Source organism: Mixophyes fleayi, chromosome 4, assembly GCF_038048845.1.
Source record: "Mixophyes fleayi isolate aMixFle1 chromosome 4, aMixFle1.hap1, whole genome shotgun sequence".
In the NCBI taxonomy this organism is placed as follows: domain Eukaryota; kingdom Metazoa; phylum Chordata; class Amphibia; order Anura; family Limnodynastidae; genus Mixophyes; species Mixophyes fleayi.
The window spans coordinates 244,067,955-244,095,107 of NC_134405.1; the positions used below are offsets into that span (position 1 = coordinate 244,067,955).

Sequence of the window (27,153 nt, forward strand, 5' to 3'; positions counted from 1 at the left end):
TTTGGTTGCTTCATGAGAAAGGAAGGGCCGAATGCGGGCGATGTTGCGAAGTTGGAAATGACAGGATTGGGCGAGGGATTGAATGTGGGGGGCAAAAGAGAGAGATGAGTCGAGGATGACTCCCAGGCAGCGGAGTTGGGGGACAGAAGAGATAGTGGAGTTGTTGACAGTGATGGAGAGATCCAGATGGGATGGGGACTTAGATGGAGGGAAAACAATGAGTTCGGTTTTAGCAATGTTAATTTTGAGAAAGCGTGAGGACATCCAAGAGGAGATGGCAGAGAGGCAGTCAGATACACGAGAGAGGAGGGGGGCGGAAAGATCAGGAGAAGAGATGTAAAGTTGAATATCATCGGCGTATAGGTGACACTGAATGCCGAATGAGGTGATGAGAGCGCCTAGGGAGGTAGTATAGAGTGAGAATAGTAGAGGGCCAAGAACAGAGCCCTGAGGGACTCCTACATGGAGGGTGGAAGGGGGGGAGGATGATCCGGACATGGAAACCGAGAAAGAGCGGTTGGCGAGGTAAGAGGTGAACCAAGTGAGGACAGAGCCAGAGAGACCGAGAGAGTGAAGGGTCTGCAAGAGAAGGGGGTGGTCTACGGTGTCAAAGGCTGCGGATAGGTCCAGGAGGATGAGGAGGGAGAAGTGACCCCTGGATTTAGCAGAGAGGAGATCGTTAGTTACAGTGGTGAGGGCAGTTTCAGTGGAGTGGAGGGGGCGGAAGCCAGATTGGAGAGGGTCAAGGAGGGAATTGTCTGAGAGGTGACAGGTGAGGCGGTTGTAGACAATTCGCTCGAGAAGTTTAGAAGCATAGGGGAGAAGTGAAATGGGACGGTAGTTGGCGAGTGAGGTGGGATCAAGATTGGGTTTTTTAGAATAGGAGTGATAAGGGCATGTTTGAAGGAGGAGGGGACAGTGCCAGCGGAGAGAGACAGGTTGAAGAGGTGAGCTAAGTAAGCACAGACAGTGGGGGAGAGGGAGCGGAGAAGGTGAGAGGGGATGGGATCCAGGTGGCAGGTGGAAGGGGGAGAGGAAAGAATGAGTGAGTAGATTTCATCGCCCGTAGTAGGGCGGAAGGAGCACCATGGTGGGATGCGCGAAGAGGGAAGAGTGAAGAGAGAAGCAGGAGAGGGAAGGGAGGAGGAGATATCAAGTCTGATGGCCTCAATTTTAGAGGAGAAAAAGGATGCAAAATCAGTAGCAGAGAGGGAGAGTGGGATGGGAGGAGGCGGAGGGGCAAGGAGAGAGTTGAATATTGGGAACAGACAGTAATAAAACAATAGTGGATAATACATACATACAGAGAGGTAAGAGGGCCCTGCTCGTAAGCTTAAAATCAATAAGATGGCAGCTATTCGTGTCTATTAAGTTAATGGTGAAATGTAAATACTGATTTTGTGCTGGGATTAGTTACAGTATATAGATAACATGAGAGTAGGGATGTTTGTCACTTTATTCCACAGTACAATTTTAAATGCATACAAAACTAGTAGGAATATCTTACCGCAACTTTTAAAATTTCAAATACGGCTTTATGAGCTACCTCCCCAACTTTGTCACCAACTTGTTCCTACAAGAGATAAATCATTATTGAAATATCAAAAGCTGATTTTCCATTTTTCTCTCTATTAGTTTCAACTTGTTACTTAAAGGGAAAAATGGATAATGAAGAGTAAAAGGTAGCATTTAACTGTATAAACATTTATACATGTATACTATATACCAGGGGTGGGCAAACCAGTCCTCAAGGGCCATAAATTGTTCATGTTTTTAGGATTTCTTTAATCATGCACAGCTGAGTTAATCTATTTGGCTGGGTCAGTAATTATCCCAGCTGTTTCTACAGACAGAAATCCTAAAAACATGAACTGTTTATGGCCCTTGAGGACTGGTTTGCCCACCCCTGCTATATACGATTATAGATGTATTCATTAAAAGTGTGTGTTTATTGAAAACAGAAAATTATTTTAAAATATTGTGGATTATTTTAAAATGACTAAAATGCAATAAATTCTAGAGGAATGGATGAGATAGATTAAAAATGCTATTTAAGTGAAAACGTATGCATTTATTATACAGATAGAAGGCTTCATATTTTCATAAACTGTTAACAGAATATATGAATTATTTGTGACAAATGAAGCTTTAAATGCTGTGAAAAGTTAGTAGCTCTTAACCGAGTCATAGGCACAACACATATTTTCACTATTTTTCTGTCACTTTGCAGAAAAGCATAGAGGTTTTACCAAAAAGTCTTTTTGATCCAGAATTTCATCCACGGTACAACCTGCATCTTTCTGCAAAGATAAAACATGATACAGTAAGTGCTGCAATAAAGAGTGACACAAAAAGATAACTACTAGAGAAAGCTTAGCTAAGTGGTCAAGAGAGCTGATAATATAACAATGACAATGAGAGTTGTGCTGAAGTACTCAGGAAGTTAACACAATAGTATGTTTGTTACCAGAAGTGTGTGCAGTTCAACCAGGAAGCGCCTGTATAATTCCTCATTGTCTGCATCCTGCAAGAATAAATATAAAAGAAATATATATATAAAGGAAATTAGAATATAATGGCCAAGACTTTATGCTGTTTACTGTCTAATCTTTATAAACAACATTGCTCATTATAAAGTAATATTTCTTACCAAATTACTTTTACTCTATTGGTTCAGATCACTTAAAATGTCTTAAAATATCTTGAATTCTACTGTGGCCTGTATTTTCTATTTTGATTATTTAGAATATTTGTGAGTTTAGGGGAATAACTTTGGGTGTTACGTAAAAATGAGGTGCAAAATAAAGTGTCAAACCGCACAATCAAGATGTGGCCACACCAAAGTGTGAGCAAAATGATAAAAAAACATAGCAAGCACATAGAAGATATGTGTCCTTACTCAGAAGCTTAAGCCAGTATGAAATAAATGTATTTTGCCTTTATTAAAAGGTGCAGAGCTCCCATAAAAATTAAAGTTCCAGGTACTTGTCATGACAGTGTCATTAAAATGTATACATATAGACCCTGCAGGTATAACCTAAAGTGACACAACCCATTTATTCCACCTCTTTTCGCTTAAAACTTATATATTATGTAACATTTTTGATTTATTTATATTTTCTTCAAGGTAAAACGCTTTTTCTGCTGATTGTACATTCTCCTGTAACTTCTGAGATCAAGCGGTGTTTTGGTATTGGTTTTTTTTTGTGTTTGTACGGGTTAATTGATTTTACTTAACATGATTATATCATAAGATTGTCCTTAATATGTTTATTTTTGCAAAAAAAATGCGGACTGTCATAACTTGGTAATATTGTAATTTTGTTGATTAATGGCAAATCATATGATTGTGGCTTGAAATTATATTTTGACATCTTACTTTGTATTTCTGGAAATATTTTAAATTATATCATTGCCTTATAATGCCTCATTTTGTTACAATTTTGGTGTATGTGGAATGTGTGGCGTTTGTCACTAGTGTGCGTGTTTATGTCGTTTTTGGCACGTTGATGTTTTGGACTATGTCTTTGGTGCATTTCATACACAGGCGTGATGTTGTGCAGATGCTGCATTGTGTCATTGGTGAGAACTTTAGGCATAAATGGAGGTTCTCTATGTGTATGTTAGTGACACTGTATTGACAAAGGGCCGGGTATTGGGCCTGAATCACTGAATTGGCAGTGAATTCTACTTCTCTTAATAAAGGCAAGGTAAATTTATTTGATACTGACTTCAGCTTCTGAGTTAACATACATCTATTTTATATGCTACCTTTTTTTTTACTTAGCTACATATCTCCCTAAATCCTCTATTTTGATGGGAGTGTCCAGATTTCCACCCCCAAAGTGGGTGGATATTATTGTTAAAATAAGCTCCACCCATTTTGGGAATGTAGACATTCTCATCAAGATAGGGAATTGAAAGACATGATTGGGTCAATCAGGGGTGTGGTTTAGGTGGATTATGGACAGGTCTTATTTTGCCCCAAATTACCTTTTAAATGTTGAGAGGTATGTGCCAAATCATTCTTCCTACCAGTTCTGCCTTGCTGGCCACAGACAGATGATATCCCTGATGTGTCTCAATTTCCTGACCTGTGACCATATATACCTATGAGAATACTCTGGTAACTCCATAGAGCATTCCTTGACTATTTTACTGATGTGTCTGTAAATACAGAATTTATATTTAACAGCATTTTCATGTGGTCCTAAGCTAGTGCATGCTAATTTCTTTATTGATTAATAGACAGGTGCATCAACCACTGAGTTTCGAATGATAGATTGGAAAGGATTTGCATAGCCAGATTGCTTTGGTTGGCTGGTCCTCCTAACAGTGCTTTGGGGTCTTTGGTGAGGGGGGAGGGAGCGGCAATGCTGATATGTCCTCTCTGTCTGAGGACCCAGTACCTTGCCTGATGCCCTTGCACCCCTAAATCCTATATAATGAAAAAGTCTGCAACTGTTCTTTAATCTTCGGATCAGTTAAAGACAAACATCTCTGTAGATTTGTAAATGTATATATAGTTTAGTTTTAGTAATGATTAGTTTTCTGAAGATAACAGTCATTTAGCTTATCCCCATTTAGGACAGTACTCGGTACAATACCCCAACGTGCAAATTTTATTATTAGAAATATATACAGAGTGTACCATTTTATATGTATATTACCGGCAGTGATTTCTCAATATATAAATGTACATAATAAAACTTGAAAGTGATTGTTGAAATCTCAGAAAGAAATCATTTACCTTTCCTTGTACATACATGCACAGTAACTCCTGGAGTCTAAGGAGAGTAGACGGGATGTCATTCTGTAAAGATGTAATTTGCATTAAATTGTGTTATTCTATATAACTATATTACATTAAGAAATATGGTTTAAAAACACCTTGACAAACAATCTATTTAGGGATTATGGTTTTTGGATTTCATTTAAAAAAATTGGTAAAATCCCCAACTAGGGATTTCCTGGTGTTCTCAGCTAAGATTGAAAAGCCAGAAATCTGCTTACCAGTCAGGCATCATTCGAGCACCTTTCACCTTTCTCCTCCAGCACTTGAGCAAATCCCCCTCCCATTACTGCATTACTCTTTCTCTGGAACCAGATGCACTTCTCCATTCTAGGAGCAGCACATCCACTTCCTGTTTTTTATTACCCCTAATCATTGTGCTATCAGGGCTCTAAGGGCGATCTAAGCCCCATACCACAATTAGCAGTGATTATGATACACTAAGCAGTTGTACTGCTCCTGTAACAGAGAAATGCATCAAGGAACTGTGGAGTACCAGGGGACATTGAAACTGACAGCAAAGAGTTTAGAGCATATTGCACAGGGGCGTAATAAGTGACAACACACAGTGAAACAACTTGAAAATTATGTTGTTTTGCTTTTAAACAGTGGTTACAATAATACCAGATGTATGGAACTATTCTACGGTATACAATATTCTAATATACAATCCTACTGTATCTGCCCCTAGCTTACTACTTCATATTGATGGAAATAAAATGAACCTAATACTTTTTACTAATCTAATTTCATTTAATGCTGTATTGATTATGAAAACATAAAACTCACATACCTTCACTAGTTTTTGAAGGCAATCAACTGGGATTTCATAGTGAACAGGAGCAGGACTTTTATATGCAGCAGGAACATCTGCAACACAAAGTGGTGATTATAATACAGTTTTCTTTATTGCTAGCAATGTTACTATTGACATTAGTACCATAATCTATGCTCAAGTTCTCAGCTCTGTATCGACATGTAATATACATATTTATGCATTAAAAGTAGTTTATGATATCTGTATTTTACACTTAGAGAAATAAAAAGTTACACCAGGTAAAAGCATGGTAATCTGTTTGGAAGAGTAGAATAAGAGTTAGACATACAAAGATGATGAATTTAAGCTGGTAATATAATGCAATGAAATAAAGTTATGGAAATTAGCTTAAAAAGAAGTATGAAATGAAGAGTGACCTGAGGACAAATGAAAATAATAGGGGCAGCATGGTGGCTCAGTGGTTAGCACTTCTGCCTCACAGCACTGGGGTCGTGAGTTCAATTCCCAACCATGGCCTTATCTGTGTGGAGTTTCTATGTTCTCCCTGTGTTTGCGTAGGTTTCCTCCGGGTGCTCTGGTTTCCTCCCACATTCCAAAAACATACTAGTAGGTTAATTGGCTGCTATCAAAATTGACCCTAGCCTCTCTGTCTGTTTGTGTGTGTATGTTAGGGAATTTAGACTGTAAGCTCCAATGGGGCAGGGACTGATGTGAATGAGTTCTCTGTACAGTGGCGCTATATAAATAAATGGTGGTGATGATGATGATGATGAAAATAAAAAGTGTTACTAGTAGTAAAATAAAAGTTGCCAACTGTAAAAGATTGTTAGTAGTCAATACTTATACCTATATTAATTTCAAACTAATTTTACATTGCATGCAAATATCAAACCTTATTTAGAGAACTATGTAGGATAGTATATAAAAAAGGTATATAGGTAGGTTATGATTTTCATTTTCTGCAACCCTAAGTCATATATTTTGTATCACCCATCCATTATTTTAGATAGTCCCCACATCATCCTTAAACATTAAGTAAATAGGAGTTATTGAGAACTAATTTACACTTAAATGTTGGTAGAATGACATTTATTATGTATAAAATAAAAGATAAAATCAATGGCATGCCAAGAGTGCCAACCATGTCACCCATGTCCCAGCATATCCGCAAACCTAGACCTGTGCCAGTATAGATTCCGGTTCATAGCAGTTAGAAAATACTTAATTTCTGCCATTTTTATTTTTAAACTAAACTAGTTCAAAAACTAATGAGAAAATGATGATTTGCCCATTTTGCCAGCCTTATAATTTACAGCTACAGTGAACACATTTGGAAACATTTTCTAGAAAAGTAAATAGTTTTCTGAAAGCCATTATTTATCACATGCATCACGTGTTGTAAGCCCAACACAACATTAGTAAAAAGAACAATGACTCTTAATAGTGAGTGGGAAGAGTGTAACTGGTTTAGTCACCCAACATGTTAGAGTGGAACCCTTCATCAGGTGTGAGTTCAGGTTTCTAAAGTAATAAATAAAATGTAAATTTTCAATTGAAATTCTACTTACCACAGCAACAGCTTAGAGCCACCAAGAGAAAGGCAACTGCAGTTTTCATGATGATGACTGCTGATGTGTATTCAGATGGAATACTGACAGATCACCACAAGTCAGATGAAGCACTATCTTGAGAGATGCTATTTATATTAAGAAATACGTGATGTCATCAGCTGACATTAAACGTGTCAGTCTATAATGTTCCTGACATTATCCAAGTCACACAACTTTGTCATGCTAGACATGGTCCTCAAGTAATCCTTCACCAAAAGAGAACATTAATTATGGTATCAGGTTTTGTATTATGTGAGGACAAATATAAATAAAATATCATGCAATGTTTACTGATTTACTTATTCCCTATGACTTTGTTTAATATCATGTTCCTTCTAAGTGAAGTGAACAAACAAATCCTGTTATCAGTTTAATAAAATGACTCTTCTTGTTTCAATCAAAGCTGTATTTGAACTTTATTAAAGAAAATAAGGCTGAAGCCTTTAATGGACTTGCTATACATTTAATATGGATGAGCACCTTAAGTTTCATCAGTGCCGATTCAAAGTGCACAAGTAGTATAGCCTAAGATGGGTTTCATTATTTAACATTTTTTATTTATAGCTTATATATATTTTTTATTTTTAACTATTTTAACAAATATTCTTAATATTGTTGTAAGCAGAATTGCAAAGAATCCAGATTGTTCAATTCTATATTTTGCTATACTCTAGCAAATGGTATGCAGTGATTAAAGCTTATTAACAAACTGCAAAGAAAAGTTGAACAGCCCCCCTCAGAAAGTCAACCTGCTGCTGGTTTTGCTGGTGTGCAGATAGACTTGATATGTGCATGATGTAAAGAGTAAATACAGTTTCTGACCATTCCTTTCAAATATTTTTTTCAGTTTTTTATTTGTTTGACTCCTAGTACTAGATTTATTCTCATTTTGTCTAAAGTAATCTATAGAATTAGAGGATATTAGGATTGTGTTTATTACATTTTCAGTTCTGTTTGTTTTAATGTTTTAATATATTTGTCAAAGTGCTTCTAGAAATGCAGTTTGATTTCCACACTTCTGACCACCTGGAGAAGAAAAGTACTTTTGCAATGGGGCTGTGAGCCTTTCCAAAAATATCTTGTTTCCATTAAAGTGCAGATTTAGGTGCCTAATCTATACTTAGTAAAGTGTTATCTTTCCAAATCCTCCCATCACAAAGTGAAATCCTATCTGTGTGGAGTTAGTATGTTCAACCTGTGTTTGCGTTGGTTTCCTCCAGGTGCTCCGGATTCATCCCACAATACAAAACCATACTGATAGGTTAATTGTTGTCCTACAATACAGACTCCAGTGTGTGTGTTTGTATGTGAGAATAATAATAATAACAATTATTAGTTCATACCCTGAGTTTACTTTCAAACCTCTCCCACTGTCAGATTGAATGAGGTTTTCATTGCAGCATCCACAGAGGTCATTAGCTTCAAAAACAAGTGACCTGGGACATGGGACATTTATTGTTCTTCTAAGTTGGAGGGGTTGGTATTGTGTAAATACTATGTTCCCTTTTAATAATATATAGTCAAAGTAAGTGAAAAGCAGGATTCAGCTTTGTAAGGTTGTTCCTTGTGTTCAATGAGGAGAGTAGCTTATCATTTGCATTCACTTTAGTATGCAAGGAAGATAAAAAATTATATACTTTTCCTATATTAATATAGATGTTGAGCTAAATTGCACATTGAGCTTTACTTGCGTAAAGATAGTAACAAATATTCAGAACACCGCGCAAGGGAAGTGAAGAAGGTGAATTACTCATGACACAAGTGTCAACATCTCTGTTAAATTTAACAAGTATTTGAGTTATTTGTAATAAAGCACCTGATTACATGCACAAATGATAAAAATGATTTTATTTTGCATAGCTTGTTTTTCCAACTTAAAAAATATGGTGCTTGAGCTATGTATGAGTTATTCCAAATTGATTGTGAGTCAGTAGAGGCTTTTATCAATGAACAATTTCTATGCTGTCTCAGAACTTGACTGCTTCTTTCAATGGCACATCTTTTTTACAGTCTAGGTACATATGATAAACACATTAATAAATAATTAATAAATGATTAATTAATAAATACAGATAAACCTATGTAATTAAGCCTCTCCAAAAAAGCAAGGGATTTCTGTGAGTATGGCCGGAACATTGCCCTTCCTCATTATTCTAGTGGGCTGCTTTTAAGGCTTTCCACGTGTGACCAGGATAACCACCTTGTAACTAAATTATGCCAAAACAAATCTGTCGGCATGAGGATTTGCTGTGTCAGTACAGGCACAAGTAAATGACATTACCCAGAATTTTCTTCTTCTTTTTGAGAGGCTTATTTTCATGTTGTTCTGATGAAAAATATCTCTATCTCTTCTCAATGTTTCAATGTAATTAAAAACAGAGAATTAAAATTTTTGTGGCGCTCCAAAACAATGTACCCTTAGGGCTAGATTTACTAACAGGCGTGTTTGTAAACCCGCCGACTTTCGGCGGGTTTGGCGGCGGTTTAACCATCGCCGGATTTACTAAGGCTAAACCCGCCGTCCAAACGGCCAGAAATTATGTTTTCAAACCCTCCTCTGTATAAAGCGCCATGACGGTTTCAACAATGTTCTACATACAAACAGCCGGATTTACAATTAGGGGGTTTATAAAGCCGCCAGAAAACCGCCATTCAAAAGACCAAAATGAAAGCGCTGCTTTTGAGCGGCGAGATTGCTCAAACAGTGTGCTGTTTCAGATATTTTGACATTCAGAACAGAAGGGAAAGGGCCATTTTCATGTACAAAGTTTGCTCCTTTGGAATTGTATATGTGAAATGGCCACAGTGTCTTGTAATTTAAGTGAACGGGTGTTTTTATTTTTTTTATTTTTCCCCACCATGCAATCTATTTACTGATTTCAACATTTGTTTATTTTTTTCAATTGCAACAAATCCTCATGAATACTGGTGTTTGGGCAAAATCAGGATCCACAATATGTAATTACATAGGTAACCCGTATTAGAGTGTAAAAGCAATCCAAAATTTACCAATGAAAAAATGGGTTTCTGGCTGATGACTCCTCTGCTGCATCCTCAGACATCTGCACAGCACAAATTCAATGAGGCACACGTAGCTTGTGTGAGTCTAAAATAGAGATTCTCTGATTGCTTTTTTTCGAAAACACAGAAAGTTTTATTAGCAATGAGAGTAAAAGGCAAAGTTTGGCATACATACGCTTGCACTGTTGGCACCAACTCAGGCTTTGATCAGAACGCTCTGGTTTCTGAGGTCAGAGAGGTACAATTTATACACTGCATAGTTGAAAAAAACAATGACATTACAAAGTACATGATAAGAGTATTAAGGTCTTTATTCATAGGTTGAAGGGTCTCTGCTTCACAAGACCTTGGTACAGCATTGGTGAATTCTTCTGGTCTTTGTTCCTTGGAATTGCCAGCTGTCCTTCTTCAGTTTCCCGTCTGTGAACCTGTTTTAACTGTTTTTTATGAAACCGGTGAGCTAGACATTTAGTGTATGAAAATGTGTTATTATTTATAAGTAGCGTTCACAAGGTGCGAACGCTAGATAAATAACACCGGAGATGTTCTCTAGCAATTGCGGACAAATACCAAACTCAACATATGTATTTCGGATGTAGATAACACATTACTTAGCTTCTTCAACTCTTTATATTTATTAAAAAGATTAAAAGTAGACATTGAACATACTTAAAAGTTATGAAAAGAATTATGATGCGTATGAATTGCACCAGAACTTATTTTAGTGTACAGAAATAGTTTATTTACCACCTTCATCCGATTATTTAACTTTAACAGTATTTGGAAATCCTCCACAATTTAATATGTAACAGCAATGAGACATATTAGAGTGTACATGAGGCTGCATCCCTGTGTTGTATGAAGGAAGACATATCTAGTAGAGTTTCACATGATCGTAGATCATAAATTGACCCTAAAGGACTACCAGTGAGTAAAAGTAAAAGTAAGATATTTTCATAGACAAAGATCTACATTAGCATTAAAAACAAGAATAATGCCTATTGCAAGAGATGATGTAAGATTTTAGATTAAAGTCAATTTAATAATTCTTATGATTGAGGAAATAAAAGCACAAATGGTTTCAATCTCTTTCTGTATCTGAAGCACAATTGAGGGTTTTACTTACTTCTAAAAATTCAACTAGGTCCAATTTGAAGTCTCATTTGCAAAATTGTTCAGCTAAAATACAACTAAAGAAAATCCAAAGATTAACAGGTATAGCCATAGTTCACAAAACGACAAATTTGTGCATGTTACATTATCGATTACCTCATGACATCAGAGCCAGATTAATGTAATGGCTTTCTCAGCTATACAAAGATTTTTACTTAATAATGCTGGCAATTGGGTCGGGGGTGGCCCCACCCCCGACTGTCGCTGCCATTGCCTCCCATTCATTCTTGTTAGGTAGGCACAGCTAACAGCAAATCTGATGCTGTCAGCCACACTGCTGTCGTGTGTGGGCGCTTTGCATTGCATTGTGAAGAGGTCTGCCTCACAAGACCTCCTCACTAAGCGGCGCGCTGCCCACTGCGTCTGAGTCTGGTCCAAAATTGTGGCTGAATATCTGGGGCTGCTCTCACTTTCCTTTCTCCTATGGCTCCCAAGGTCTCGCCGCCCCAAACATTCTAGAATTCATCTAGTTATATCATATTTATTATTCATTTGGAACTCATCATCTCAAAATTTTAGCCTGTTGCCTCATCTCTCTCCGGTAATACCATTATTTAACTCCCCGGATTTTCTCCCAGGACTTCATCCTAGCTCATTTCAGCCGTGGCACTCGCAGGGAGTCAGATACCTCAACCATCTAAGCTCCTCCACAACCTTTCCTCAATTCTCCGACATTCAAACGTGTTTTCATATTCCCTCAAAACATTTTTACCAGTTTCTACATATACGCCATTTTCATAGTGTTGTCAAAGACCGCCTCTTGTCCTGCCCTCTCTCTACCTTTGAATCCCTCTGCTTACGTCAATCTTCCACAAAAGGTCTCACTTCCACTCTTTATTACGAGCTTGCTACTTCCACCTCGAATCTTAGAGGCCCTCACAAATTAGTCTGGGAGTGGGACCTTGTTGAACAGTTGGTAGAGGAGGAATGGTCTGAGATATATGAGAATACGGCCCCCAGTTCTATCTGTGTTGGAATTAAAGAGAACACCTATAAGGTGCTATAGATGCCTCCACAGAATCCTTCCTGACTCATCTGACAGGGATGTTTCCATGAGGGCACATTCCTCCATATATGGTGGACATGCCCAAAGTTGTCAAGTTTCTGGTTTGAGATTAAAAGTTTGATTCACTCAATTCCTAAGGTGGACATTCCCATGGAGCCTAAATGCTTTCTTTTTCCCTTGGGAGCTTCCTCGGCATCCCGTCAGCAGAACAAGTTAATTATGCACATTCTGTCAGCAGCTACTTGTCAGTTAGCGGCAGACTGGCGGCTGCAATCTCCTCCTTCCTTGCAGTCCATAATCAATAGAGTTTGGCAGACCCAGCGGATGGAATTCATGACCAGTATTATCTACAACTTCTCGAGAGCCTTCACAAAGGTCTGGGATACATGCCTACTCTTTTTCCAGGCGTGCCCACCCTTCACATAACTCAGTATTATTACCTTTTTCCTTTGCAGTGCTCTTCCCATCTCTCACTTACAATCTAGTAATTTCTCACCCTCCCTTTTTCTTCTTTTACTTTTTCCTATTCTTTTTATCTCTTTTCTTTTTTTCTTCTTCTTCTCCTCCTTTCTTCGTACGAAAGATTTGAGTCAATCTTTCTCCTAATATTTAAACTTTTGGTTGACCTGTTCAATTCCATGTTCTGCGCTGGTCGTAGATCCTGTGTGTTTTTCTTGTTATCTTCAATTAGTGTATTCACTATGTCAGCTGTAATTGTTTGTTTATGTGACTTTGAAAAATAAAACTTTGAAAAAAAAAAGTTTTCTTTAACTCAAGTTCATATGGAGACAAGAGGAGGCCACAGGATAACTAAGATACAAGATGGTGAAATAACAGGGAATGGGGAAAAGCAAAAATGACTTAAAGCTGCAATACCATCTCTTGCTAATATGCTCCTTACCCTTTTCAAAGCCCTGGGGGCTGCTTCATGCAACTGTTTTTACCAGGTCACTGTGGTTGTTTTGACAGCTTTCTTCTAAAAATGGGGCTGTGTGATATTGCAAGGGGGATGGGCACTGTAGGAATGGGAGGACCGATCAGAAGCTACAATAAAGAAGATTGGTGCTTCTGATTGACCCCACCACCAACCCTTCTACACAGCTATATTAATATGGTGAACATAAATACTTTGTTACTTCGGTGGCAATACGGACAATATTCTGTTGAAAGGATTATCATCTTTCCAACTGAACAGATGTATTTGAACTTGAAAGAAGTTTAAAACTTAGATAACATTATGAGGACAATCCACACCTATTAGCTCATGTTAATCCATTTCAAATATGGAACCAAATTGTTCTGCCTGCACAATTCACTGCATCTGACAACTTTATTGGATTGTCAAATATAATGTGGCCTCTCTATGAATTCTTGTTTTACTTTTAAGGAAAGATAGGTCTTGAGTGTGTTGAGATGAGATGAGATAATAAACACATCACAAAATGAGTTGCTGCTATTGTTAACACAAAAAGTATCTGTACCATTTGGTACTGTAATGTCCACAATGGAAAAAGTAAAGCAAGTAATGTCACAGAAACTCCAGAAGTCTAATGGAGTTGAGAATAGTTGTTTTGTAGGCCTGTGGTAACTAGTCTCAAGTATTAATACTTGTTCACCCTCATGTTATCATTAGTTAGTCTTGGATGCATTTTACCTATATTTAATTCACAAGTTGTAGCAATTTGTTAATTGAGCTGTTGCTCACTGCACTAAGACCTCACTGCTACAGCTCAGTAGCTGGAATTTGGCAGAGGTGACCGTGCCATTTGGATAATGTAATCATCAAGGAGCCTTACAACCTTCTTTGTAGTGATATATATTTATGAATGTGATCAAAAAATCAATATTTTAATTAAGACTCTCTAATTGTGGATCATTTGAAGTCAACTTAAGTAAAAGGAACAATATTCTAAACCACAAAAAATATTTTGAGATACTAGTTCATATAATATAATAATAATAATAATAATAATAATAATAATAATAATAATAATGATAATAATAATATCAACCATTTTTCCTCCGAAGTCATCTAATATGTCTTTGCTATATGCTCTACTTTCCCACTGCACTGCGCTGCATATTTTTATGGTGCATTACAAATAAATAATAATAATAATTTGTTTATAAATGCACTACTGCTTTGAGTGTTGTGCCCAATGAAGTGTATAATTACATGTTAAATAAACCTGGATATTTTTTTGGTACCAACTTAGTCCAGAAAATACACTATTTTAGTGGCATACACAGGCCCGGCGCTTCCATTAGGCAACCTTAGGCATTTGCCTAGGGCACCGGGACCTGCAGGGAGCCGCTGACTAGATTTTCTAATCTAGTCAGCGGTGTTTGAGTGAGGAAGTGAACTTTACAGTTACATCACCTACAGCGGGACGCAAGCCCAAGTTTGTGTCCCAGCCGAACAAACTGGAACTTTGGCATTTGGAACGCAAGTTGCGTTCCAAATCACAGGAAATCACAGAAGACCCATTCAACGGGCCGGAGTCGGCAGTGCTCCGCGTTTATTTGAAAGAAGAAATGTATCATATGGGGCTCCTGCATGTTTGTAAAGATCCTGGACTGTCACCACCTTCATGAGGGACCTTTTTATCTTTTTTAATTTGTAAGTACTTTATTTATTTTTTACTATTATGGACCTTTCTATCACTTGTGCATGCACATTTTGGAATACCTATTTGGCAAACTTTTTATCCTGTTGGGAGCTTTTCTTTTTTTGGACATTCATTTGATTGTTATCTCTTTGGACTTTTCCTATTTAGTATTCCATCTATTACATTCCTTTTTTCTTTGTCTGCAAAAGATTTCGTATATTACTGTTTTTATTGCCACATATTACTTTTGGCCAATTAGTTAAATATAATAAATTAATTATTTATTAGTACCTTAATCAGAGGATAGTTTTATATCCACACTACATTATTTCTACTGCATTGACCCCCCCCCCTTTTTTTTTCTTTTGTGTCTTACTTAATCGCTGTGGGTCCTTTCTAGCTTGTTTGTTTTGTTTTACCTCACTGGGGAAATTTTGGAATTTGTCCCATACAGACCCACACTGGCAGCTCTATCAGCTCTATAAATTACACATCTCAGAGCAGCACTGTTGTCCTTTATCCCTCTTTATACAGCGATGTTTGGGACAGAGAACAGCGCACTCACACATGATCACTGACAGAAGGAGGAAGATCTTGAAATTTTGCCAAGGGCGCCGACAACCCTAGCACCGGCCCTAGGCATACATGACATTCATATTATTTATATTTGGATTCTTAATAAATGATAATGGGCTTATCACGATAACTGAGATGACCCAATCTTTATTTTTGTTCTTTCATAAATAAGAACAAATGCATATTTCAAAGTGGTGTTAGATTTACTGTTCTTTTGAACTGTATTAGGTACTGAAATTATATCTGCCATTAAAAGGTCATTATTATGTCTCTTCACACTTCACTTAAGCTGCTGGGTGTCATTTACTTTCATACTTAGTGAACACTTATGATTATATTTGCCCATGAGCGCTGTCTATCACAGATGCTACTGCATGACTTTGTTTGAGCTCAAAGTCTTATCTTATACTCACTAGGTACAAAACACTTTTGCAAACACCTAGACGAAAGGACAGACTGATGTAGCTGAGGGATTATTAGGAGTAAAAAAAAAAAGGACTTTTACAGGTTCAATGAAATCCTATATGGACAATCAATACTTTTTCCCTAAAGAAACGGCCGTCAATGTAGCTGTTTTGCTCTCAATAATCTTTACTTTCCAAAAATCCCATAGTTTTATACTAACTTGGTGTTGTATTGTGTGTGGAGATCATTGGAAAAAATCATGAGGGATAAATCCAAGAAAGTCGCCTGTGCTTTACTTGATTTGTGTATCTTTCCATCTTGTGCAGATAAAATATATTAAGCATGTTAAAGCTGTATGTAAGAGTTCAGTTGTTCAGACATTATGTGAAAATTACAAAATCATTCTTTGCAATTAAGTTTATTATCTGTTTCCCTGTATTATTGTTCTGTTTTCTTCTCAGTAAAGGCCTGAGTCATTAAGGAGAGCAAGTCAGAAAAAGGAGTGCATTTGATTGATTTTTTTTGCACATAAATAAAATACTGACTTTTTTTGTCATGTAGCACACAAATACTTGATAACTTTATATTTACACTGAAATTTAAAGTTGATCTAGGACATGCTCTATGACAGCTATAATTCTGTCCCCATATTTTAAATTTATCACCCCCTTTAATGCAACATGGTTTTGCCGAGGTGCAAAGCTACTCCTTTTGCTTTGCTCTCCTTAATGACTCAGGCCCTAAATGTCTAAACCACAAACCAGAGAGAGTTGCAGTGATAGGCAAATTAATCTTCATCGTACAGTATCTCACTCCAGAAATTAAAAAAAACTACTGCCACTGACACCTAAGCTTATGTTATTGCATGCAAAGTTAAAGACACAAATATGTTAACCATTACATTGTTCAAAAACCCGAATTGATGATAAAGAAGTTAAAAGAATGCACAAACACATACAACAATACCCTTTAATATGAGACATATTTTGCATCCCTATAAACATATCCCTCTGCGTTTAAACATATCCCTATAAACATTACAATTACAGAAAAAGCATAGTTGCCAACTTTCACATTTCCAGTGTATTTATAGTATCAGGTTTTAATGATTTCTATCTGGAAATTTTAAATATGTTATTATGAACAACATTCCTATTTTCTCTATCATAGATGCAATTGTTACCTTCAATATTTTTCTCTGTGATTTATAAGTTATTTATAGAAGATAATTATTCAAAAAGCAAAGAGATTGTTACAATTAAATTCAGAAAACATGACATGATGGTAATTGTAGTGCTCCAAAGGTCCACTGATACCACGTCATGCAAAATGTTTTTAGATACAGCAGGTTAACAGCAAAGTGTACATGGAAACTCTTTAAAAATATATAATCAGAAATTAATCGATTTCACTGATTTTAATCAATATTTAATAGTCTTTGTGTACAATCCTTTGTGATCTGTCTTAATGAGAAAATTTCAAATATCTCTGTCCCATCTATAACTAGTAATAGGTATTGGTGTGTAACTGAATGCCAATTTACTGTTAAAAGCTAGAATATGTCTGTTATTTGCTAAATGATAGATAAATACTGTAGTAGCCATGTAGTGCATCATTCTGTGTCGACCATTTTAGACATAGAATGATGATCTCATCATCATCATCATCATGTATTTATATAGCGCTGCTAATTCCGCAGTACTGTACAGAGAACTCCCTCACATCAGTCCCTGCCCCCATTTGGACTTACAGTCTAAATTCTCTAAAATACACATGCACAGAGACTAGGATCAATTTGATAGCAGCCAATTAACCTACTAGTATGCTTTTGGAATGTGGGAGGAAACCGGAGCACCCGGAGGAAACACGGACAGAACATACAAACTCCACACAGATAAGGCCATGGTCGGGTATTGAACTCATGACCCCAGTGCTGTGAGGCAGAAGTGCTAACCACTAAGCCAACGTGCTATATAAAGCTATATTCCCAAACTATTTCTTTCTTATAAATTGTCAACTTGATCTTACAAGGACATGCATTATTTCTAATCACCCTCTAAACCTGAGAGTTTTAGACACTTGCATAGATGAAGGGGGTGGCAACTATGGGTCTGTAGCACTGATCTACTGAAAAGTTTTATACCTACTCCTGCTAATATCCTGAATATTTGATATGCAACTTGGGATTTGGTATTCATCATCGCCAGTTGATTTGTTTAGATCATACAGGGACAGGAGCGACACTCCATACCTCTGTGTAAGTAGCAGATATATTTTTTTGTTATGAGGTATTTTATCAGATGCTGACTGCGTTTTTTTCCATCTTTTGTATATCCCTATGGATCCTCGATTCCTTTAAAATGTTCCTAACTGGCTGATGAGTCGACTCTTGCCCCCAGGGCTAAAATGTGCCAGCCCTCCTCTGGGCCCTTGTATTGTAAATGGGTCGCTGGAATGCACTTTGTATTCTGTATGAACCGCTAAAACGCTGCTTGTACTGAACATGGGTCATTAGAATGTTGTTTGTATTATAAATCAGCCACTAGATGTAATCTTTATTGTATATGAGCCACTAAAATAGTTTTTCCATAGAATACCACTCACATAGGGTTGCATTGTTGTGGGAAAGGACTGTGGCTTCACTTCTGTCTCACGGCTCTGGGATCATGAGTTCGATTCCCGATCATGGCCTTATCTTTGTGGAGTTTGAATGTTCTCCCCGTGTTTGCATGGGTTTCCTCCGGGTGCTCTCGTTTCCCCCCACATTCCAAAAACAAATTGGCTGTGATCAAATTGACCCTAGTCTCTGTCTGTGTGTGTATGAATTAGGAAATTTAGACTGTATGCACCAATGGAGCAGGGAATGATGTGAGTAAGTTCTTTGTACAGCGCTGCAGAATTAGTGGTGCTTTATAAATAGATGATGATTGTATTTATTTATATTCATTTGAATCTTATTTTCATATATTTCATTGGCTGTGTAAAATCATTCTGGCCCTTTTCTTCCTCCAATATTGTTTCGATTTATAATTGTGTAAAACCATGCGTACATTAGAAAATCCTCACCCACAAATTTTGATCATGCATATTCTGGGCCTGATTCATTAGGAAATGTAAAAGCCGATTTGTGTCATATTTTGAGCTAAATTACAATGTCTATGCCCAGAAATGACGTATACACCATTGAACACAAGAATATCTAAAATGTCTGAACGTCAGCCTACAATTTCATGAGTGGAACAGGGAGGGGAATGGGAGTATGAAAATAGTCAATGTACAGTATGAGCTTGCCAGGCTGGAGCGCATGCAGTAATATCCGATTCAAGCTATGGGCATCTCTAAGGTATGTGTTTTCATAGAGCCAGCATCAGCTACAGGTCAGATGTTAGTGCTGATTGATAATGAAGACAGCGGCGTATGCATGCTAAAACAATTGTAAAAACGCATTTTATGTACAGTAGACATTAATAACATCCTGATAAATGTATTTGTTTGGTGACAATAATTGAATACTTATTTTCTGTGCGTTCTGCTGGGACTTTATATTCCACATATGTATTGTACGTATCCTGCAGTGTGTTGTATCTGTCTGCATACAGCAAGTGCCGTATATGCAGAGCATACCTAGACCCGTATTCAACATTAGATGTTTCTTCAAATCTGCTTCTAGATGAATATGTATGTCTGATTTATATGCCTTTTAAAAGAAATGCACCATTGACTCCCTCCTTGAAGGTAGCTCTTTTACACCTTTACCCCCACAGATCCAACATCATAATAGATATGTCTTGGAGTATATTCTTATAGCTACTAGAGCCCAGTTCTGTAAATCTCCACCCCCTGTGCCGATTTCTGTAATAATCGGCAAAATTCCAAATAGTTATAACATGGAGACCATAGGTTTCCAATACACGTTTTCTGCTACATCCCCCTGATTAAATGTTTTGATTGGAGCACTTACTATACTTAGCCCGTCACTTTCCTCCTCTCCTCTGTGAATGTACTACTGAGTTTTTATACTAACCATACGCATTCCATTTGTGTTCTCTGATGTACTTCTACGGTAACATGTAATTAATTTCCCCAACTTACTGTCTCCCTTCCCTCCGTTCCCATTCATTCGTTTGATTCCTTTTTTTGGTATTCTCTTGGCAAAAATGTTAATGTTAAAAAAAAATGCACAAGACGTTACTTTTGCGCACCTTGATGAATCAGGCCCTTTATGTGGAAACTGCTGGGAAAAAATATATGTGTGTGATAACTAATGAATTCAATGGGCCTGATTCATGTGCAGATGTACTGTACATCTGCTTGTGTAGTCTATCTTGCATGAAATAGCTCTGAGCATACCCAGAAATGGACATTATGCCAATGAACGCCATTACATTCAATTTATGTATGCATGCAACTAGTTTCCTACGACTTGAGCGGCAGAACGGGGAAAGGAAGGGATCATGTACAGTATGAGCATTCCAACTCAGATGCAGCTCATTCAAGTCCACTCTTTGTCGTTAGTAAATTTATTTTCACCCGTATCTCTAGCACCCACTACAGGCCAGATAGTGATGACTGATAATGATGATTGACACGGCATTCTCTTTGAATGAAAGAGAACACATATGTGTGCCAGGAATTATCACGTAACAATTGTATGCAACGAAGATATACTATAAAAAACATTGTATGCACAGTACACATTAAAATTGTCTTTAATTATGTGATTAATCTAAAAATATATATAGTTGATAACAGTATAATCATTTATATAATTTTTTTAACAGTTGTTAATTTTAATTTCGATCAAATAAAAGTTTTACGCGTTCTAATGTGAACTTCTCTTATTCTTATTCCTACGAATGGGCATATACTGCAATCTATTCTGTAGGTCTACTTGCAGTATGTACAGAAGGCAGAGTGTACTTCCACCTAGATTCAAATCAAAACATATCTTGAGATATGCTTTGTACTACGCTCAAGTTCCATTATCTTTTTAAACATGCAACTTGTGTGACCACAATGACCACAGTCATCTGGACCACATGGTAAGTTTAGTTTGTGGCTCCACATGTAGTTGATGGACAGAGCCTCATTGAGAATACATGGGCCCTTGACAAAATATTGGTTTGAGCACCCTTAACCCTTCATCTGTAAAAAAGAATAAAAAATGTGTAAATGGGTTTGAGTAAACAGGGTCCTAGGAAGTAGCCTGGGTTGCATTATGGATTATGTGGCTCTGTTGTGGGGTGTCCTGTAGGAGGACTGAGAGAGAGAGAGAAGCTACAGACTCAGACCTGAGAACAGACAGAGAGAGGTAGGTGATATGTCCCCTAAGAGTTGATTTCCACCAGACAATAGTACAATTGAGTCCTGAGCTATAGAAAGACCCAAGAAACCTAGATCGGTGCAGAGTGACCACAGTGAATGGATGAGGTGTGTAAAGATGGAGGACTTTGTATTACGACCCCACATCTACTTTTGGTTTCCTGGAATTTTTCTTGAACCCAGCATAAATAAATGTATGGTCACTGCTAGGAAAAATATGTGTGAGGCAACTACTAGTGACAGTATTGAGGATACTGCAATCTGTATAGTCACTGCTAAGTGCAATGTTAACTATGAGTGATTTAGGGAGAATATAAAAATTATGATTGTACTTTATTTAAATTCAATTGTGGTAATGAACAATGGGTTCCTCTGGTGGGCTCAAGGTTCCCCAGTCCAACAATGAGGCCCATACTATTGATTTCAGTTTACCTTTTTGGGCTGAAGTACAGGATATTTGCTCTCAGTTGCATTTTTTTTTCCACCCACTACCAGTATATGTAAAATATAACGTATACTAATGTGCTGGGCAGTGGCAGGATGCCTGTGGCCTGGTGTGGGGAAGTTGGCAATGAGTGGCACTGGGAAAGGTGACATAACATGAGAACAGAGCATTATGTAACCAGGGGTTGGTCTGGGAGGGTGAGCTCTTCAAAATGTTGCTGTGGGGCACAGTTATTTATCATAACACCTCTACACTCTCTATTAACTTTTGAAGATCACTTCCTACTCACTTTGAAACAAACCATTATTTTTCTGCTCATCTCTCTCTTTTTTGCTCCATATTCTTTACAGGTTGTAATGTATTACCATTAGTGCAACAGGTCAATATTGCTATTACATAAATGAATTAGAAAATATTTTTGATGAATATATTCAATTTATTACAATATTGATGAAACTAACAACTTAATCATATGCCATTAGTCATAGAGGAAAAGTAATACACCAGCATTCACCGGAAGAAGATAAATGTATGATTACAAAATTATTTTATCTGATTTCATGAATTTATTGTCTGAAGACTCCTGAAAGAGAAAATATATACAATGAATGCAACATTTCTTTTCATTAGGGAACAGAAAATAAAAAATAGATGAAAAATACAGAACAGAGTGACTCACATTCCTTTTCTTCAGCCAAGTAAAGGAAGTTGTCGCACAACATTTTTAACAACATCCACTTTTAAGTTCAGCTTGCCCTAATGAAGACACAAATGCAGTTAACAAAATCACATATTTGAAAAGTGAGTTAGGATTAAAGTGATATATGTAAGTGATGAATATAAAGGACTGTGAACTGCATGGTTTGAAGAACGGTTATGCCCCAAATATAAAAACATAGGCCTTATATTTAAGGAAATGATTGGACATCCTAATGAGCTTGCAATTTTTAGCCACAACAATTTTACACTTTTGTGTGTCTGTTTTTGCCGTGTTTCATTTTACACATATTTGCATTTCTATTTTCTTATTTGATTTTGCACTTGAAATGTCCTTCTTTTCCACCATTTTAAAAAAAACAATAAATAAATACATAACTACTGCACTGTATATGTAACTTACATGAGAGACTTGTTAATTAACATTAAATTATGATTCATTATTAAGTATTATCCAGAAATAGATAATAGTTTTAAATAAGACTAAATTGTATGTTTACTATTTCTTAAGTAATGAGCACTAGTCATTGGGCTCTAGATCATAGATTGTCCATGGTTTTCAATGCACTCATCTTGTGGGAACATTAGTTGAAACATCTGGCTATAGATTTTAATGGATAAATTAACTTCTATGGGAATATTGTATTTAAATCACCTATACCCCCATGCACTACATAAGACAATATTTTTTTAAAAAAACTTACCAATGCATCACTCAAGGATACAAGTAGATCACCCTGGAGAAAATAAAGACATTTACACATGTATGTGTCAACAGATAGAAAGACAGTCAATAAAATCTATATGATGTTGTGTATATCTGTATAATTCTAAAACAAATATATCAATCCTCTGAAATTTCTTACATGCTGAACTGCAAATAAGTTTATAGCCAGCCAGGGAGAAAACAGTTTAAGCATCAGAGGCCAGAGCTAAGAATTATCTACAATGCATGTGCTAAATTTACCAGACTATAAAACCAACAATCACCCTGGGCCTGATTAATTAAGGCATGTAAACAGCTATTTTGTCTGTATAATGTGCACAATTGCCCAGAACCAGACAATACACCACAAACACAGCAACTTTCAATTTATCTTCAAGGGCAAAGGACACTTTCTATAGCTTATGATTTCAGTGAGGGAACAGGGCGGTGAAGGGGCCTTTGCCCATAGTAAATGTACAGTAAGAGCATGTTAATCTCAAGCGCACACAGCAGCACTTAGGGCATCTCTCAGGTATCTATTTTTCAGCCATATCTTTTGCTCCAGCTACAGGTCTAGTCTAAGGCTGATTACTTGTGATGATGGCTGTGCATGCTTGTTATTACATGTCTTTGCAGTCAGGAGCAACTGGAAAAATATATTTTATGCACAGCAAACATTCATAACATACTAATAAATTGATTTCATGGGGAAAAAACAAAAAAAGTTAAAATCTTTTAAATGTTTATAATTAATGCTTCTATTATTAATATGTGACATTAATTTAATAGTTTTTTCTTTCTGTGTGTCCTTTTGTGATTTTATATTTCACATATGTATTGGACCTGCCCTGCAGTGTCTTGTCTATTAGAGCAGAGCAGACCTACATCTGTATTCTTCACCACACGTATCTTCAAATCCATTTCTTGCTGAATTTGGGCGTACATATAGCTCATTTAAGTGTGTTTTAAAACAAATGCACATTGCGCTCAGTATGCGCACCTTAATAAATCAGGCCCTCTGTAAGCAAACAAGCAAATACTAGACACTAATGGAAAATAAATATTCCTAAAAACAGGACATGAAGCTCCTCTTTTTCCAATATTACTAATATGTATTTTAAATTATTGCTCTATCATTATTGTTATTCCTCGATATGTCTCATGCCAATCTTATACCTGGACATTGCTATGGATGTATAGCCACCAATATTTTTATAGAATATCTTGGTGTATATGTATGCATATGTTGCACTGTAATTCCCCACGCCCTATACTTCCTTATCTTCAATTTTCTCTTCTGTACCCTTAATCCCCCTACAAATTTAATTTTCAATAAAAATAAATAAAAAAGAATATTATATATTTTCTGAACGTGAAAAACAAAGATTTTCTTACTGATGTTAAACATACATTAATATAAAATATATAATATAAAATGAATCAGCCAGCTGTTTCAAAAAGGCGTGCAACTGAATGACAATGTGACTCATTGCACATTTTCCATGTAACTTCCAGATCCCCTAATCCCACTAGTACACACCCAGGGAAGTCTCAATACATTTTTTTATATATTGAAATGAACTTTCAGTTATGATATCAACAAATCACTTTGTTCATTTTATGACAGATATGGTAAGGATATGACAGCAACAGCAACATTGAAGTAATTTGGAGACCATGGAGAGAATGTTTTAGCCTACACTGATTTCCCATTTATAAAAATTGTATTAATATAAATTGTGTTTTTATTTTCTATGGTAGAATTATATGCACCTCATTATGCTACACATTTTGCTCCTATATTGAGAAAAAAATACCCAGTGGAAAGTAAGCGGTTAATAATGCTATCTCTAAGCAGTGGTAAATATAGGCCTTTTAAGCAGTGATATATCTGTGATGGAAAAATAGGATCTCAGTTTGCCTTATCTCCATCATTTAGCCCATATTAATATCTAGCTGACAAAATAGAACCTTAAGATTAGTGATTTAGGCACAGAGATTATCACAATATTATGTCTAGATTGTTACAGTTTGTAACGCCGCCCACCCTGTTCTAACAGTTGCCAAAATGCAATAATTTAACATGTTTCAAAAGCCTCCATCTTATTTAATCAAAAGAAAGGAAAGGAAGAAAAATGTGCTTAATTGGAGCAGTCAGCGATCCCGATTAAGCACATTTTCTTCCTTTCCTTTCATTTGATTACATACATCTGTATTTCAATGTGTGGGTCCACCGTCCGACACTAACATTATCAAAGATAGAATTATTCTCCTGATCACAGTTAATGATTCGAAGTGGCGATTACCTGGTGTGGAGGTAACCTTATGTTTCCAAAAGCCTCCATCTCGCCATGCACCATGATGCAATACACATAACATGAGGCATAGATGTAAACTTATAACATAATAATAAGGGGAATCTAGCCTTCACACTCATTAGCACTGCATCACACCTCTGTACATGATATCTGTTTCTCTTTAACCATATACAATATATGATACAAATGATACTATTGAATAAACACATTCATCTTACCGCCAGTTTACATGCAACATCCATTAACTTTCCAGTTAGCTCAAGGTCATCCTGAGAAAGGGAATAGAACGTTTAACATATTTCATTATGAAACATGCTGCTTCAAGAAAAATGCATTTAAAATTGATGTGTGCTGTATAAATACTAAGGGCCTCATTAAGAGTCGGAGGCAAGTCCTACTGTTGAGCGCAAAAAGCACTTTTGGCCAAAGATCCGTCTCAGTTTGCACTCTGACTGAGACAGATCTCCCTGTTGCACCTCAACAATATTTACACACTTTACATTCTATTTTGAGTTGAAAGCAACCACAGATAGATCTATAGGAGACGTATATTTTGCGTGTGCTTTCAGCGGGTGCAAGAGACCTTGATGTATTAAAAAACAAAACCAACTCTTGTGCTGTTTGGGGAGGGGGTGAGAACACTTTATTTTTTTTTAACATTTGTTTTAATTTAATTACCTGCTTTACAGGGCACTGCGCCTGATACACTCGCACACAGGCCCATAAGGCAGATAAAGAGGCGTGTTTGTGCAATTTGCACAGTATTCTAAGTCGCATGGATCTAAGGATTAGTGCTACTCTAAATTGCATCCTGTAATTTACATAGTATTTACACTTACAATTTCAGAGTAAATTGCATCCGACGCTAAATGAGGCCCTAAGTATACAAATGTATAATTACCAAATTCACAAATATGCAAGTAAAAATGCGATATTTCAGAAATAATTTGCAATGCTCTCCATAAGGAAAGTAGTTTGTACTTTGAAATCCTTAATACCTGAAACATCTGACAGGTTCTGGGCTGTTCTCACCATGGAAACAAGTAAATACGAAATGACATTTCTTAGAACCCCTGATGCACTAAATGATCATATTTTATACCAATATATTTATAAATTGTGTACTTAGTAGGTTAACGTCATGAGACGTGGGTATATGGATTTTCTGTTTTAAAATGATAGGCTCCCTACTTGTGGGCTATATTTCTTCCCAATGTATGCCTAATAACAGAATGAATATAATACAGAGAAGATCCATGTATTATAAAGATTTTGACATACATGAAACGGAGAGATGTCTCTGCTGCATTAGAAAGGAATTTTTTAAAGTTCTATTGATACCAAATAGCAATTGCACATTTCTTAAGCAAAAAAATGGTTAACAACATGGGTGTAAGTATATGTGACATACAGCATGTCTGGTATAAACTGGGCACATATGACATTGGTGCCAACCCACATGTACAGTATCTTGCGATAGTTGCAACTTTGATATGCACACAATTGTGGCTTTGTAGTGAACACATTTTATACCTGTGATATGGGGCGCAATTGTGCATTTGCCCCAAGGTTTTCTTCCTTCCTATATTAAATCAACTGATTAGCTACTATCCTGTGTTGGCATTGGTTAATTCTGCAGCACAATGTCTTAATGTAGCAATAAATCAACTGAACA

At 36.6% G+C, this 27,153-nt stretch overlaps 2 long non-coding RNA genes across 2 annotated transcripts; both read right to left on the bottom strand.

The window, feature by feature from the left end:
• Positions 1-1,506: 1,506 nt before the first annotated feature.
• Positions 1,507-2,522, bottom strand: LOC142150101 (uncharacterized). Its single transcript, XR_012691009.1, has 3 exons — positions 2,468-2,522; positions 2,250-2,300; positions 1,507-1,573 (listed from the first exon to the last, which is right to left on the bottom strand). It is a non-coding gene; the product is annotated as an uncharacterized LOC142150101 (long non-coding RNA).
• A 19,928-nt stretch (positions 2,523-22,450) lies between these two features.
• Positions 22,451-25,748, bottom strand: LOC142150102 (uncharacterized). Its single transcript, XR_012691010.1, has 3 exons — positions 25,697-25,748; positions 23,159-23,191; positions 22,451-22,493 (listed from the first exon to the last, which is right to left on the bottom strand). It is a non-coding gene; the product is annotated as an uncharacterized LOC142150102 (long non-coding RNA).
• Positions 25,749-27,153: the final 1,405 nt, after the last annotated feature.